General features: G+C 31.8%; 3 pseudogenes; 2 read left to right on the top strand and 1 right to left on the bottom strand.

Moving 5' to 3' along the window:
- The first annotated feature begins 211 nt into the window (after positions 1–211).
- On the top strand, positions 212–10,149 carry LOC8270710 (annotated as a pseudogene).
- LOC8270709 lies at positions 7,640–9,950 on the top strand (annotated as a pseudogene).
- LOC107262377 lies at positions 10,112–11,479 on the bottom strand (annotated as a pseudogene).
- Positions 11,480–12,025: the final 546 nt, after the last annotated feature.

Here is a 12,025-nt window from a genome sequence, read left to right as displayed (position 1 = left end):
TGCATACAATGGAAATCTTACCCCTATTACAATCTTTGGTTCTAAAAGGTCGCCATCTTTTGGATAACGGCTCATTTTTTTAAACCGGTTTTCTTCTTCAAACGACAGCAAAAGCGAGATGTCGTATAAAGGAACAATTACTATACAGCATGCTCTGGATGTAGCAAACGACGACGTTGTGAGTAATCTTCAAATTCTTTTTACCATTTCCTTTCTGTGTTTGACGTCCCCAAATGCTAGCACCCTAATTTCAAAACCATGGAATCAAAAACCACTGAAACTCCGAATCAACAGAAAAATGTTGCAGAACAATCGCAACTTCTTAAAACCCTAACGAGAATCCTAACTTCAGAGGATGGGAACACACTTGAAAAGCTAAAACCCTACACAGCCCACCTCCCTGCGAACCCCAATCTTCTCATCTCAGTTCTCTCATCAAACTCACTCTCCAACAAACCTAACACCCTCTTATCATTCTTTAAATGGTCACAGACCCATCTCTCAGTCACCTCTCTCTCACGTCTCCCTCTCATTTCCCTTCTCTCTCCTCTTCTCTCTCACCAGAAATTCTCCGATGCCAAGTTACTCCTCACTGCCTTTATCTCCGCCGACAGGACACATCTCCTCCACCACCACCTCCTCCACTCTCCGTTCGAAAATGTTTAATCTTTAAGGGTGATTCTTGATACCTCAATTAGTGCGTACGTGTCATGTAAGAGACCCCATAATGCTGCTCAAATTTTTAATAGAATGAAAAGGTTACATCTTAAGCCTAATTTGCTTACTCTTAATACTCTTATCAAGGCTTTAGTTAGATACCCTTCTAAACCTTCTGTTTATTTGTCTAAAGCCATCTTTAGTGATGTTATTAAGTTAGGTGTTGAGGTTAATACTAATACTTTTAATATTTTGATTTGCGGTTGTTGTATTGAGAATAAGTTATCCGAGGCCATTGGGTTAATTGGGAAAATGAAGCATTTTAGTTGTTTCCCTGATAATGTTAGTTATAATACGATTTTGGATGTTCTATGTAAGAAAGGCAAGCTAAATGAGGCTAGGGATTTGTTGTTAGATATGAAAAACAATGGGTTGTTTCCGAATAGGAATACTTTTAATATTTTGGTTTCGGGGTATTGTAAGTTAGGTTGGTTAAAGGAGGCTGCAGAGGTGATTGATATAATGGCACGGAATAATGTCTTGCCGGATGTTCGGACTTACACTACGTTGATTGGTGGGCTGTGTAAAGATGGGAAGATTGATGAGGCTTTTAGGTTGAGAGATGAGATGGAGAATTTGAAGTTATTGCCTCATGTTGTTACGTATAATATGTTGATCAATGGGTGTTTTGAGTGTAGTAGTAGTTTAAAGGGTTTTGAATTGATTGACGAGATGGAAGGGAAGGGAGTGAAGCCTAATGCAGTTACTTATAATGTAGTGGTTAAGTGGTATGTAAAGGAAGGGAAGATGGATAATGCTGGAAATGAACTTAGGAAGATGGAAGAAAGTGGTTTTTCACCTGATTGTGTTACATTTAATACTTTGAGCAATGGATATTGTAAAGCTGGGAGGCTGAGTGAGGCATTCAGGATGATGGATGAAATGAGTAGGAAAGGCTTGAAGATGAACAGTGTGACTCTTAATACGATTCTTCATACTCTTTGCGGAGAGAGGAAACTTGATGATGCATACAAGTTGCTCTCTAGTGCTAGTAAACGAGGATATTTTGTGGATGAAGTTAGCTATGGCACTTTGATCATGGGATATTTTAAAGTTGGAAAGTCAGTTGACGCGATGAAGCTTTGGGATGAGATGAAGGAGAAAGAGATCATTCCAAGCATCATTACATATGGCACTATGATTGGAGGGTTATGCCGTTCTGGAAAAACTGATCAATCCATTGACAAGTGTAATGAACTTCTAGAGAGTGGCTTGGTCCCTGATCAAACCACATATAATACAATTATTCTTGGATATTGCCGAGAGGGGCAAGTTGATAAAGCATTTCACTTTCGTAACAAAATGGTTAAGAAGTCATTTAAACCAGATCTGTTTACTTGTAATATTCTTGTTCGGGGGCTTTGTACAGAAGGTATGCTTGATAAGGCTCTTAAGCTCTTCAAGACATGGATTTCAAAGGGAAAAGCTATTGATGCTGTTACCTTCAACACGATAATATCAGGCCTTTGCGAAGAAGGCAGATTTGAAGAAGCCTTTGATCTTCTTGCAGAAATGGAAGAGAAGAAGTTAGGGCCTGATTGTTATACACATAATGCAATTCTTAGTGCACTTGCTGATGCAGGTAGAATGAAGGAGGCTGAGGAGTTCATGTCAGGAATTGTCGAACAGGGAAAATTGCAGGATCAGACCATATCATTAAATAAAAGGAAAACAGAGAGTAGTAGTGAAACTTCTCAAGAATCTGATCCAAATTCTGTTGCATTTTCTGAACAGATTAATGAGCTGTGTACACAAGGGAAATACAAGGATGCAATGCATATGATTCAAGAATCAACACAGAAGGGCATCATTTTACATAAATCTACCTATATTAGTTTAATGGAGGGACTTATTAAGAGGTGAAAAAGCATATCAAGATCCTGGTTATCGCGGTGAACTTTTCTTGGGCTGTTCTCGACAGTGTGAAAGTGGAGGAAAGTTATATATACTATGATATAATGGTTTATCAAATTTATATAGGATAGGAAAGTATATGAAATTATGAGAAAATTAGCATTAAATTAGATTGATTACTAATTAATTATATTAGAATTAATAATATATTATATTAAATTAAATATATATAATATTAAAATAAGATTATATTAATTAGTGATTATTTCTAAAGGTATTTTAATCAATTTATATATATATATATATATATATATAAGTAAATTCTATCTGGTAATATTTTAAAAAACTAATTGACATAAATAAAATTAGAAGAATAATAATTTTATTAATATATTTTCTCTTCGGTTATGGCTGAACAATTTTTTTAAACTAGTTATGATTGAACAGTTATATTTTTTAGCAATTACATATTTCTGTTTCAAGCTCCAATTACCATATATGGTTTTGACATGGATATTAAGTAAGAAAATATAAATAAATTTGTAAATATAAAATCTATATGCATATATATGTTAACTTTTGAAATCTAAAAATCTTTTAATATGTGTGTCTAATTTTTCATATATAAAATTTTTATTTTTACATATTTTATTTTAACACATAAAATTAAAATTTATGGACAATTTTATAATTTTTTATTAATTTATTGATTAATACATTACATTCTTAATTAAATACTTATTTTAATCCTAAGAAATAATATATTAATAATAAATTAATTTTCTAATTAGATAATAATTATTCTAAAAAGTAATATATTAATTATATTTTAATATTATATTAATTAAAAATTATTTTTCTAATTAGATAATGATTCTAATTATAAAAATAATATTTTTAAATATTATATTCACTAATAATTTAATTTCTTAATTATATAATAATTTCTAATTCTAGAAAATAGTAATATCAATTCTATTGATAGTACTAATTTATATAATGTTAGAATTAATTAATATATTTTTTAAATAATTTTTATATTATTGCACAAATAAAATTTTTAAAAATTAAAAATATTATAAATTAATATTAAAAATTAAAAATTTATTAAATTATATTTATAAACTTAATTTTTTATAATTAAAATAATAATAACGGCAGGATAACAAATTTACTTCAATAAAATTTCTGAGTTCTAAAAATCTCATTCCGTACGATTTGTGAGATAAATTTATGATTATTGTTATAGTGAGAAGTCCAGCAATTGGTCAATGTGAAATTATTCTAATATTTGTTTACAAAATGGAGCAGCAATATCTTGAATCAATAATGCCTAATTGTGTGGCCTGAACTTAGCCTACTATTATGGAAAATATTGTACCTCATTTAGAAACTTAAGGAATAATAATAAAAAAAAAACTATTAGAAGCTTATCTATGGCAAACATTCTTATATTAATGGAATTTTAATAGCACTCCAAAAGTCATACAAAATCTTATATTCTAACAATAGTGGATGGATTGATATATATAAATAAAACTTATCAAAGATCAGACGCACCACATTTAGTCAAATTTAAAAATTTTACACTAAGCTTAGTTCAAATAATATAATATATATGTAGGGCAGACCAAATCGAACGAGTGCATAGATATTTATATACTAAAATCTAATTTTTGTGTTGAGATTTAATCCGGATATAAAGAAAAATTGAGATATATGAGGTAAATAAGTATTTAAATAGGTAGAGCATACAAATATACATTTATGTTTATATAGACAATTTCTTTTTTAATATTCATATATATATATATATATATATATATTTTGTTTACAAGTAGTAAATCCATTTCATTACTAAAAAAATTAATCATCAAGTTACAATTTACATTATTATAAAGAAAGGGTTTATTTAGCTAATAAAATAGCTATCCAAAAAATACTATGAACTAATTAAGCATAAAGGCTAGAGAAGAGCGGGACAATTTTTTTTGTTTCGAAAAAAGAAATCTTATGGTGCATGGTTTCTAAAAAAAAACATTTATTTTTATAATTTCTTTTTAAATTCTTAAATTCTTTTTATATTTATAATTTTTTTAATTTTTCATTAAAAAGAATATATTAAAAGTATACTTAAAAAATACCTAAAGCATATCATTTAACTTGCATTATGGTTAAACCAGCCAAGTGAGATAAATTTTTCGTTTTTTTATTCTTGTATCTATGTGTTTGATATTCATGAATTGAATAATATTATATGTTTTACAGTAACTAGTGTGCTTTGATAGTAATAAGAAAAGTGCTTCCAAAAATATATTAAAATATAATTAAAAAATAAAAATAAAATTAAAATAAAATCAAAAAAGTCTTTTAAGGGTGTCAAAGAAGATAATAGCTTTGTATCTATAGCAACTCTTTGTTAGATTTTAAAACAATGAAAAGGTTGATAAGAATTAAGAATAAAAATATACTATTATAACTTTATTAAGAAAAATGATATCAAAACAATACTAAAAAAATTATCATAGGATATGAAAAGGATATTATAAAGCAAGTAAAAATAACGTATAAATAATTTTTTTGAGATCAAAAGGATACTAAAAAAATACACATTGGATATTTTTGAGATTTTAGAAAGTATTTGGACCCACAAAAATAAAATTTTGTAACCTATTTCCTGAATATATGTATAAAAAAATCCCGAAAAGAACCACCATTAACAATAAAGTACAAGCAACTAAAGAAAATGGGGTTTTTCTCAATTTAAGACTTTCTTTTCAAAAATAATTTCCATTTTATGGTGACATTTTGTTGAATTTCCACTTTAGGGTGCTGTAAAATAAATTTCTAATTTATGGTGAATTTTGTTGAGGTGGTAGGGGTCAGTTACCGAAAAATAATTACTTTTTTTTGAAATTATTTTTGTTATTATTTTGAAACTATTATTATTATTTTATAAACTTAAATTATATTTTATATTATTCTATTAATTTTTAATAAAAATATATATTTTAACTGGTTTAGAAATATGAATACTTTTCTATAATACATATAATTAAAAATATAAAAAATATAATTAATGAATCTAAAAATTATATTAAAAATAGAGTCAAATTGAAATTGTTTGTTTCAATTTGGTTCAATTACTAGTTTGCTGTTTGGTTTGATATTTTAAAGATATTTGATTCGGTTTATTCTATTCCTTAATTTAGGTTTGGTATAGTTTTGTATTTCCTGATTTTGATTTTTTTTTTTTTTGCTCTTAGAAAATCTAGTTTTCGGTACAGTTAATATTTTATTACTTTTGCTACTTATTTTACTACTACTACTACTACTATTACTATTATTATTATTATTATTATTATTATTGTTATTATTATATTAGAAAAACATAATAATATTATTATTGGTATATAAACTAGGGCGATTATTCTAAGAATATGCCAATGATATATTTTTTTAATATATAATAATAATATTATAATGAGTATGTAAATAGAGAATTATTCTATAAAATAAAGGGGATATTTCTATTAAATATCTTATGTAATCTAGTTTTTGGTCGCTTACAAATGATATTATAGTTGGCTCCTCTAGTAGATGTGTGGTTCGAGAACGAACTAGAAGAAAGATAGTAGGTATGTAGCAGCCTAAGTCAGAGAAGTAGCTTGCGAAGGCTGAAAGTGGATGTCGGGCAATGATATGATACCTGAACAAGAAGCAGTTTCTGATTGGGTTTTAGGATGGCAGCCTCTTGGCTATGAAATTGCATGAATGAATTTAATTGCATATCAAAATGGAACAAGGTATTGGCTAATAGAGTATATATGTAAAAAGTTAGAACTAATTACATGATGCGCCTTTGAGTTTGACTATAGAGTTGTAGGAATTCTGAAGCTAAATATATCTTACTTGGAAAAATTTTAAGATAGGTGATCTCTTTGAAAGTTTTCGAATTTATTAAAAGATAAAACCATGAGGCTATTGGGGGTCATAAGGGATAATATCTTATAAGATCAAATCTTGGGTCATTACAAAGATAATCAAGGGGTGTTGTGCTATACCGACTCACAAGCCATTATTCAAATTGTTATTAATTACTTCCATAATTTGTTCACCAGTTTTGATCTTACCTAATTTTAGGATGTGTATGAAGGTTTACTGCCTTGGACCATTGAGAAAATAACTCAACAAATTACTAACCTTATTTATTTGAAACAAATTAAAAAATAATTTTTTTTATTTGTTTAGAGAAAGCCTTTAAGTGGGATGGTTTCAATATCAGATTCTTTTAAAAACATTAGAATTTTTTTTAATATTATGTTTTTTTAATTTTTTTTCACTTTTTTAACGGAGAAAATATGTTGCATAGCTTCAATTATAGTCATTTTGCTGATTTTAAAATTTGAGCATCCTTAGTCTCTGTTACAGCGGGACCATATTAGTCTATGTACTATGTATTACAAAATTATTGCAAATGTTTTAGCTTCAAGATTACAGCAGTCCCTTATACAACTCATTAGTTATGTAAGAAGTGCTTTTACTAAAGGGTGATCAATAGCAAATAATATTCTTATTGGGTATGTTTGCAGCTACAAAAAGTTTGATTGACAAATATGATGAAGAAGGAATTCCAATGGAGAAAGCTACAATAATTTTTAATAGCGTTAATCAATAATTTTCTAATAGAGATTGTTGGAATAACCTTAGAGATGAAAAATTTAGATATCGGCAATAATTTTTAAGTTATTATTGTAAAACAAGACAAATTGAGAATTTTAATCTTTTCTTATGCCATTCAATATGATCATGATGCTCAAACGATAAATTTTTTAGGTGGATGGACGATGACGGCTAACTTATCAACAATTTAGGTATACTATTACATTTGATACCACTTATAAAACTAATAAACATAGAATGTCATTTGCTCCATTTACTGGTTTAAACTATCATTATCAATCAACTCTATTTGGTTGTGCTTTGTTGCAAGATGAATCTGTGCAATCTTTTATTTGGTAATTTCAAACATCGGTTGAGGTAATGTATGGAAAACAACCAATATCTATGATCACAGACCAATTTCAAAACCATGGAATCAAAAACCACTGAAACTCCGAATCAACAGAAAAATGTTGCAGAAGAATCGCAACTTCGTAAAACCCTAACGAGAATCCTAACTTCAGAGGATGGGAACACACTTGAAAAGCTAAAACCCTACACAGCCCACCTCTCTGCGAAACCCAATCTTCTCATCTCAGTTCTCTCATCAAACACACTCTCCAACAAATCTAACACCCTCTTATCATTCTTTAAATGGTCACAGACCCATCTCTCAGTCACCTCTCTCTCACATCTCCCTCTCATTTCCCTTCTCTCTCACCAGAAACTCTCCGATGCCAAGTCACTCCTCACTGCCTTTATCTCCGCCGACAGGACACATCTCCTCCACCACCACCTCCTCCACTCTCCGTTCAAAAAGGTTCAATCTTTAAGGGTGATTCTTGATACCTCAATTGGTGCGTACGTGTCATGTAATAGACCCCATCATGCTGCTCAAATTTTCAATAGAATGAAAAGGTTACATCTTAAGCCTAATTTGCTTACTCGTAATACTCTTATCAACGCTTTAGTTAGATACCCTTCTAAACCTTCTGTTTGTTTGTCTAAAGCCATTTTTACTAATGTTATTAAGTTTGGTGTTAAGGTTAATACTAAACCTTTTAATTTGTTTGGTTTATGGTTGTTGTATTGAGAATAAGTTATCTGAGGCCATTGGGTTAATTGGGAAAATGAAGGATTTTAGTTGTTTCCCTGATAATGCTAGTTATAATACGATTTTGGATGTTCTATGTAAGAAAGGCAAGCTAAATGAGGCTAGGGATTTGTTGTTAGATATGAAAAACAATGGGTTGTTTCCGGATAGGAATACTTTTAATATTTTGGTTTCGGGGTATTGTAAGTTAGGTTGGTTAAAGGAAGCTGCACAGGTGATTGATGTAATGGCACGGAATAATATCTTGCCGGATGTTTGGACTTATAATATGTTGATTGGTGGGCTGTGTAAAGATGGGAAGATTGATGGGGCTTTTAGGTTGAGAGATGAGATGGAGAATTTGAAATTATTGCCTGATGTTGTTACGTATACTACGTTGATCAATGGGTGTTTTGAGTATAGTAGTAGTTTAAAGGGTTTTGAATTGATTGACGAGATGGAAGGGAAGGGAGTGAAGCCTAATGCAGTTACTTATAATGTAGTGGTTAAGTGGTATGTAAAGGAAGGGAAGATGGATAATGCTTTAAATGAACTTAGGAAGATGGATATTGTAAAGCTGGGAAGCTGAGTGAGGCATTCAGGATGATGGATGAAATGAGTAGTAAAGGTTTGAAGATGAACACTTGGACTCTTAATACGATTCTTCATACTCTTTGCGGAGCGAGGAAACTTGATGATGCATACAAGGTGCTCTCTAGTGCTAGTAAACGAGGATATTTTGTGGATGAAGTTAGCTATGGCACTTTGATCAAGGGATATTTTAAAGATGGAAAGTCAGTTGAAGCGATGAAGCTTTGGGATGAGATGATATTTTGTGGATGAAGTTAGCTATGGCACTTTGATCAAGGGATATTTTAAAGATGGAAAGTCAGTTGAAGCGATGAAGCTTTGGGATGAGATGAAGGAGAAAGAGATCATTCCAAGCATCAATACATATAGCACTATGATTGGAGGGTTATGCCGTTCTGGAAAAACTGATCAATCCATTGACAAGTTGAATGAGCTTCTAGAGAGTGGCTTGGTCCCTCATCAAATCACATATAATACAATTATTCATGGATATTGCCGAGAGGGGCAAGTTGAGAAAGCATTTCAGTTTCGTAACAAAATGGTTGAGAAGTCATTTAAACCAGATCTGTTTACTTGTAATATTCTTCTTCGGGGGCTTTGTACAGAAGGTATGCTTGATAATGCTCTTAAGCTCTTCAACACATGGATTTCAAAGGGAAAAGCTATTGATGCTGTTACCTACAACACGATAATATCAGGCCTTTGCAAAGAAGGCAGATTTGAAGAAGCCTTTGATCTTCTTGCAGAAATGGAAGAGAAGAAGTTAGGGCCTGATTGTTATACATATAATGCAATTCTTTGTGCACTTGCTGATGCAGGTACAATGAAGGAGGCTGAGGAGTTCATGTCAAGAATTGTCGAACAGGGAAAATTGCAGGATCAGACCATATCATTAAATAAAAGGAAAATAGAGAGTGGTAGTGAAACTTCTCAAGAATCTGATCCAAATTCTGTTGCATTTTCTGAACAGATTAATGAGCTGTGTACACAAGGGAAATACAAGGATGCAATGCACATGGTTCAAGAATCAAAACAGAAGGGCATCACTTTACATAAATCTACCTATATTAGTTTAATGGAGGGACTTATTTAGAGGTGAAAAAGCATATCAAGATCCTGTTTATCGTGGTGAACTTTTCTTGGGCTGTTCTCGACAGTGTGAAAGTGGAGGAAAGTTCATCATTATCATTATTAACATCGATTATGAGAACTTACCTACAGCTATTATCTAGTGATGGTTGTATGTAGTCAAAATGATGAAATAATGAGGCTACACTAAAACTGAATGCAAGAGAAGAAAATCAACAACCTGAGACCGAGAAAAACGAAAATGAAAAATTAAGCTCACATTGGTATTGTTCAATTCCAAATTGTAGAAATCCATTGAATCCCCTTTAAATCAAAGGCCCTGCATGCCAAGTTCCCTTCTCAAGCTTAACAAACTTGGGCCCAGAAATTCTAAAAATTCGAACCTCATCTACAGCATGAGGCACATAGATTGGCCACAAGGTGACTGCAGAATATCATTATTACAATCTTCTTCTTTCCTTTCCTTTGAATCCAGAACTGATGGCTTAGCCAAACCCAGATACCAAACTCCACCTGTGATCGATCCAAGGCACTGAGTCACACTCGCATGATGAGTAATATTCGAGAAGTAAAGCGGCCTGTCCTGCAGGTGCATAATGTAGAAGCTGTCATACATTTCAAATATAGTTATGTAACTGGGTTATCAAATTTAATAATCATTATCACCGATCAAGAATCAAGATACATGAATTAAGTGTTGAGATGAATACTATTTCTCAAAATTTCAATCAAAACTCAGGTACATCAAGTACGTAGATTGAGAAATTCTCAGTGTAAGGCTTACCAAATGGTCATATCACTCTAGACAATTTGGTAATAATCTAAATTCAGGCCTTCTACAGTGCACCAGTTTATAAATTAACATGGGGTTTATAGCCGCGGATCGATCATTTGTGATCCTCCTAAAAGAATTACTGTGTTGTTTTTCTTGTCATTTAAATGTTTAGGCTCTCTTGATTCATATTAAGTAAAATATCTCTGAAATTCCCAACACAACGAAAGCAAGAAATCAATTAATATTCTACAGATTGAGGTTCAATAACATTAGATTTCCTAATAATAAGAAAGCAATTATCCTTAAGAATCAAGTATTCTTCTTTTCAAAAATTGCAAATACCTGGGAATTCCTTGGGTAAGATCCAACTGGGCATCTTGAGGACCGAATTCATCATCATCTGGTGATGGTTCTATCACCTGGCCGTATTCTTTGAAGCTTTCGGGTGTGGCTTCGATTGGTTTCAGGTTCACTACCGTCTCCGCCATCTTCTCTTCTACTTTCCTACGGTTATCAGATTACAAAATTTATAAGAATCACTCACATTTAATTTACAATCTTTGGTTCTAAAAGGTCGCCATCTTTTGGATAACGGCTCATTTTTTTAAACCGGTTTTCTTCTTCAAACGACAGCAAAAGCGAGATGTCGTATAAAGGAACAATTACTATACAGCATGCTCTGGATGTAGAAAACGACGACGTTGTGAGTCATCTTCAAAACCTTTTTACCATTTCCTTTCTGTGTTTGACGTCCCCAAATGCTAGCACCCTAATTTCAAAACCATGGAATCAAAACCCACTGAAACTCCGAATCAACAGAAAAATGTTGCAGAAGAATCGCAACTTCTTAAAACCCTAACGAGAATTCTAACTTCAGAGGATGGGAGCACACTTGAAAAGCTAAAACCCTACACAGCCCACCTCCCTGCGAACCCCAATCTTCTCATCTCAGTTCTCTCATCAAACTCACTCTCCAACAAACCTAACACCCTCTTATCATTCTTTAAATGGTCACAGACCCATCTCTCAGTCACCTCTCTCTCACGTTTCCCTCTCATTTCCCTTCTCTCTCCTCTTCTCTCTCACCAGAAATTCTCCGATGCCAAGTCATTCCTCACTGCCTTTATCTCCGCCGACAGGAAACATCTCCTCCACCACCACCTCCTCCACTCTCCGTTCGAAAATGTTCAATCTTTAAGGGTGATTCTTGATACCGCAATTAGTGCGTACGTGTCATGTAATAG

Source organism: Ricinus communis, chromosome 6 (genome assembly GCF_019578655.1).
Source record: "Ricinus communis isolate WT05 ecotype wild-type chromosome 6, ASM1957865v1, whole genome shotgun sequence".
Lineage (NCBI taxonomy): Eukaryota > Viridiplantae > Streptophyta > Magnoliopsida > Malpighiales > Euphorbiaceae > Ricinus > Ricinus communis.
This window is presented reverse-complemented; position numbering and strand designations above follow the sequence as displayed.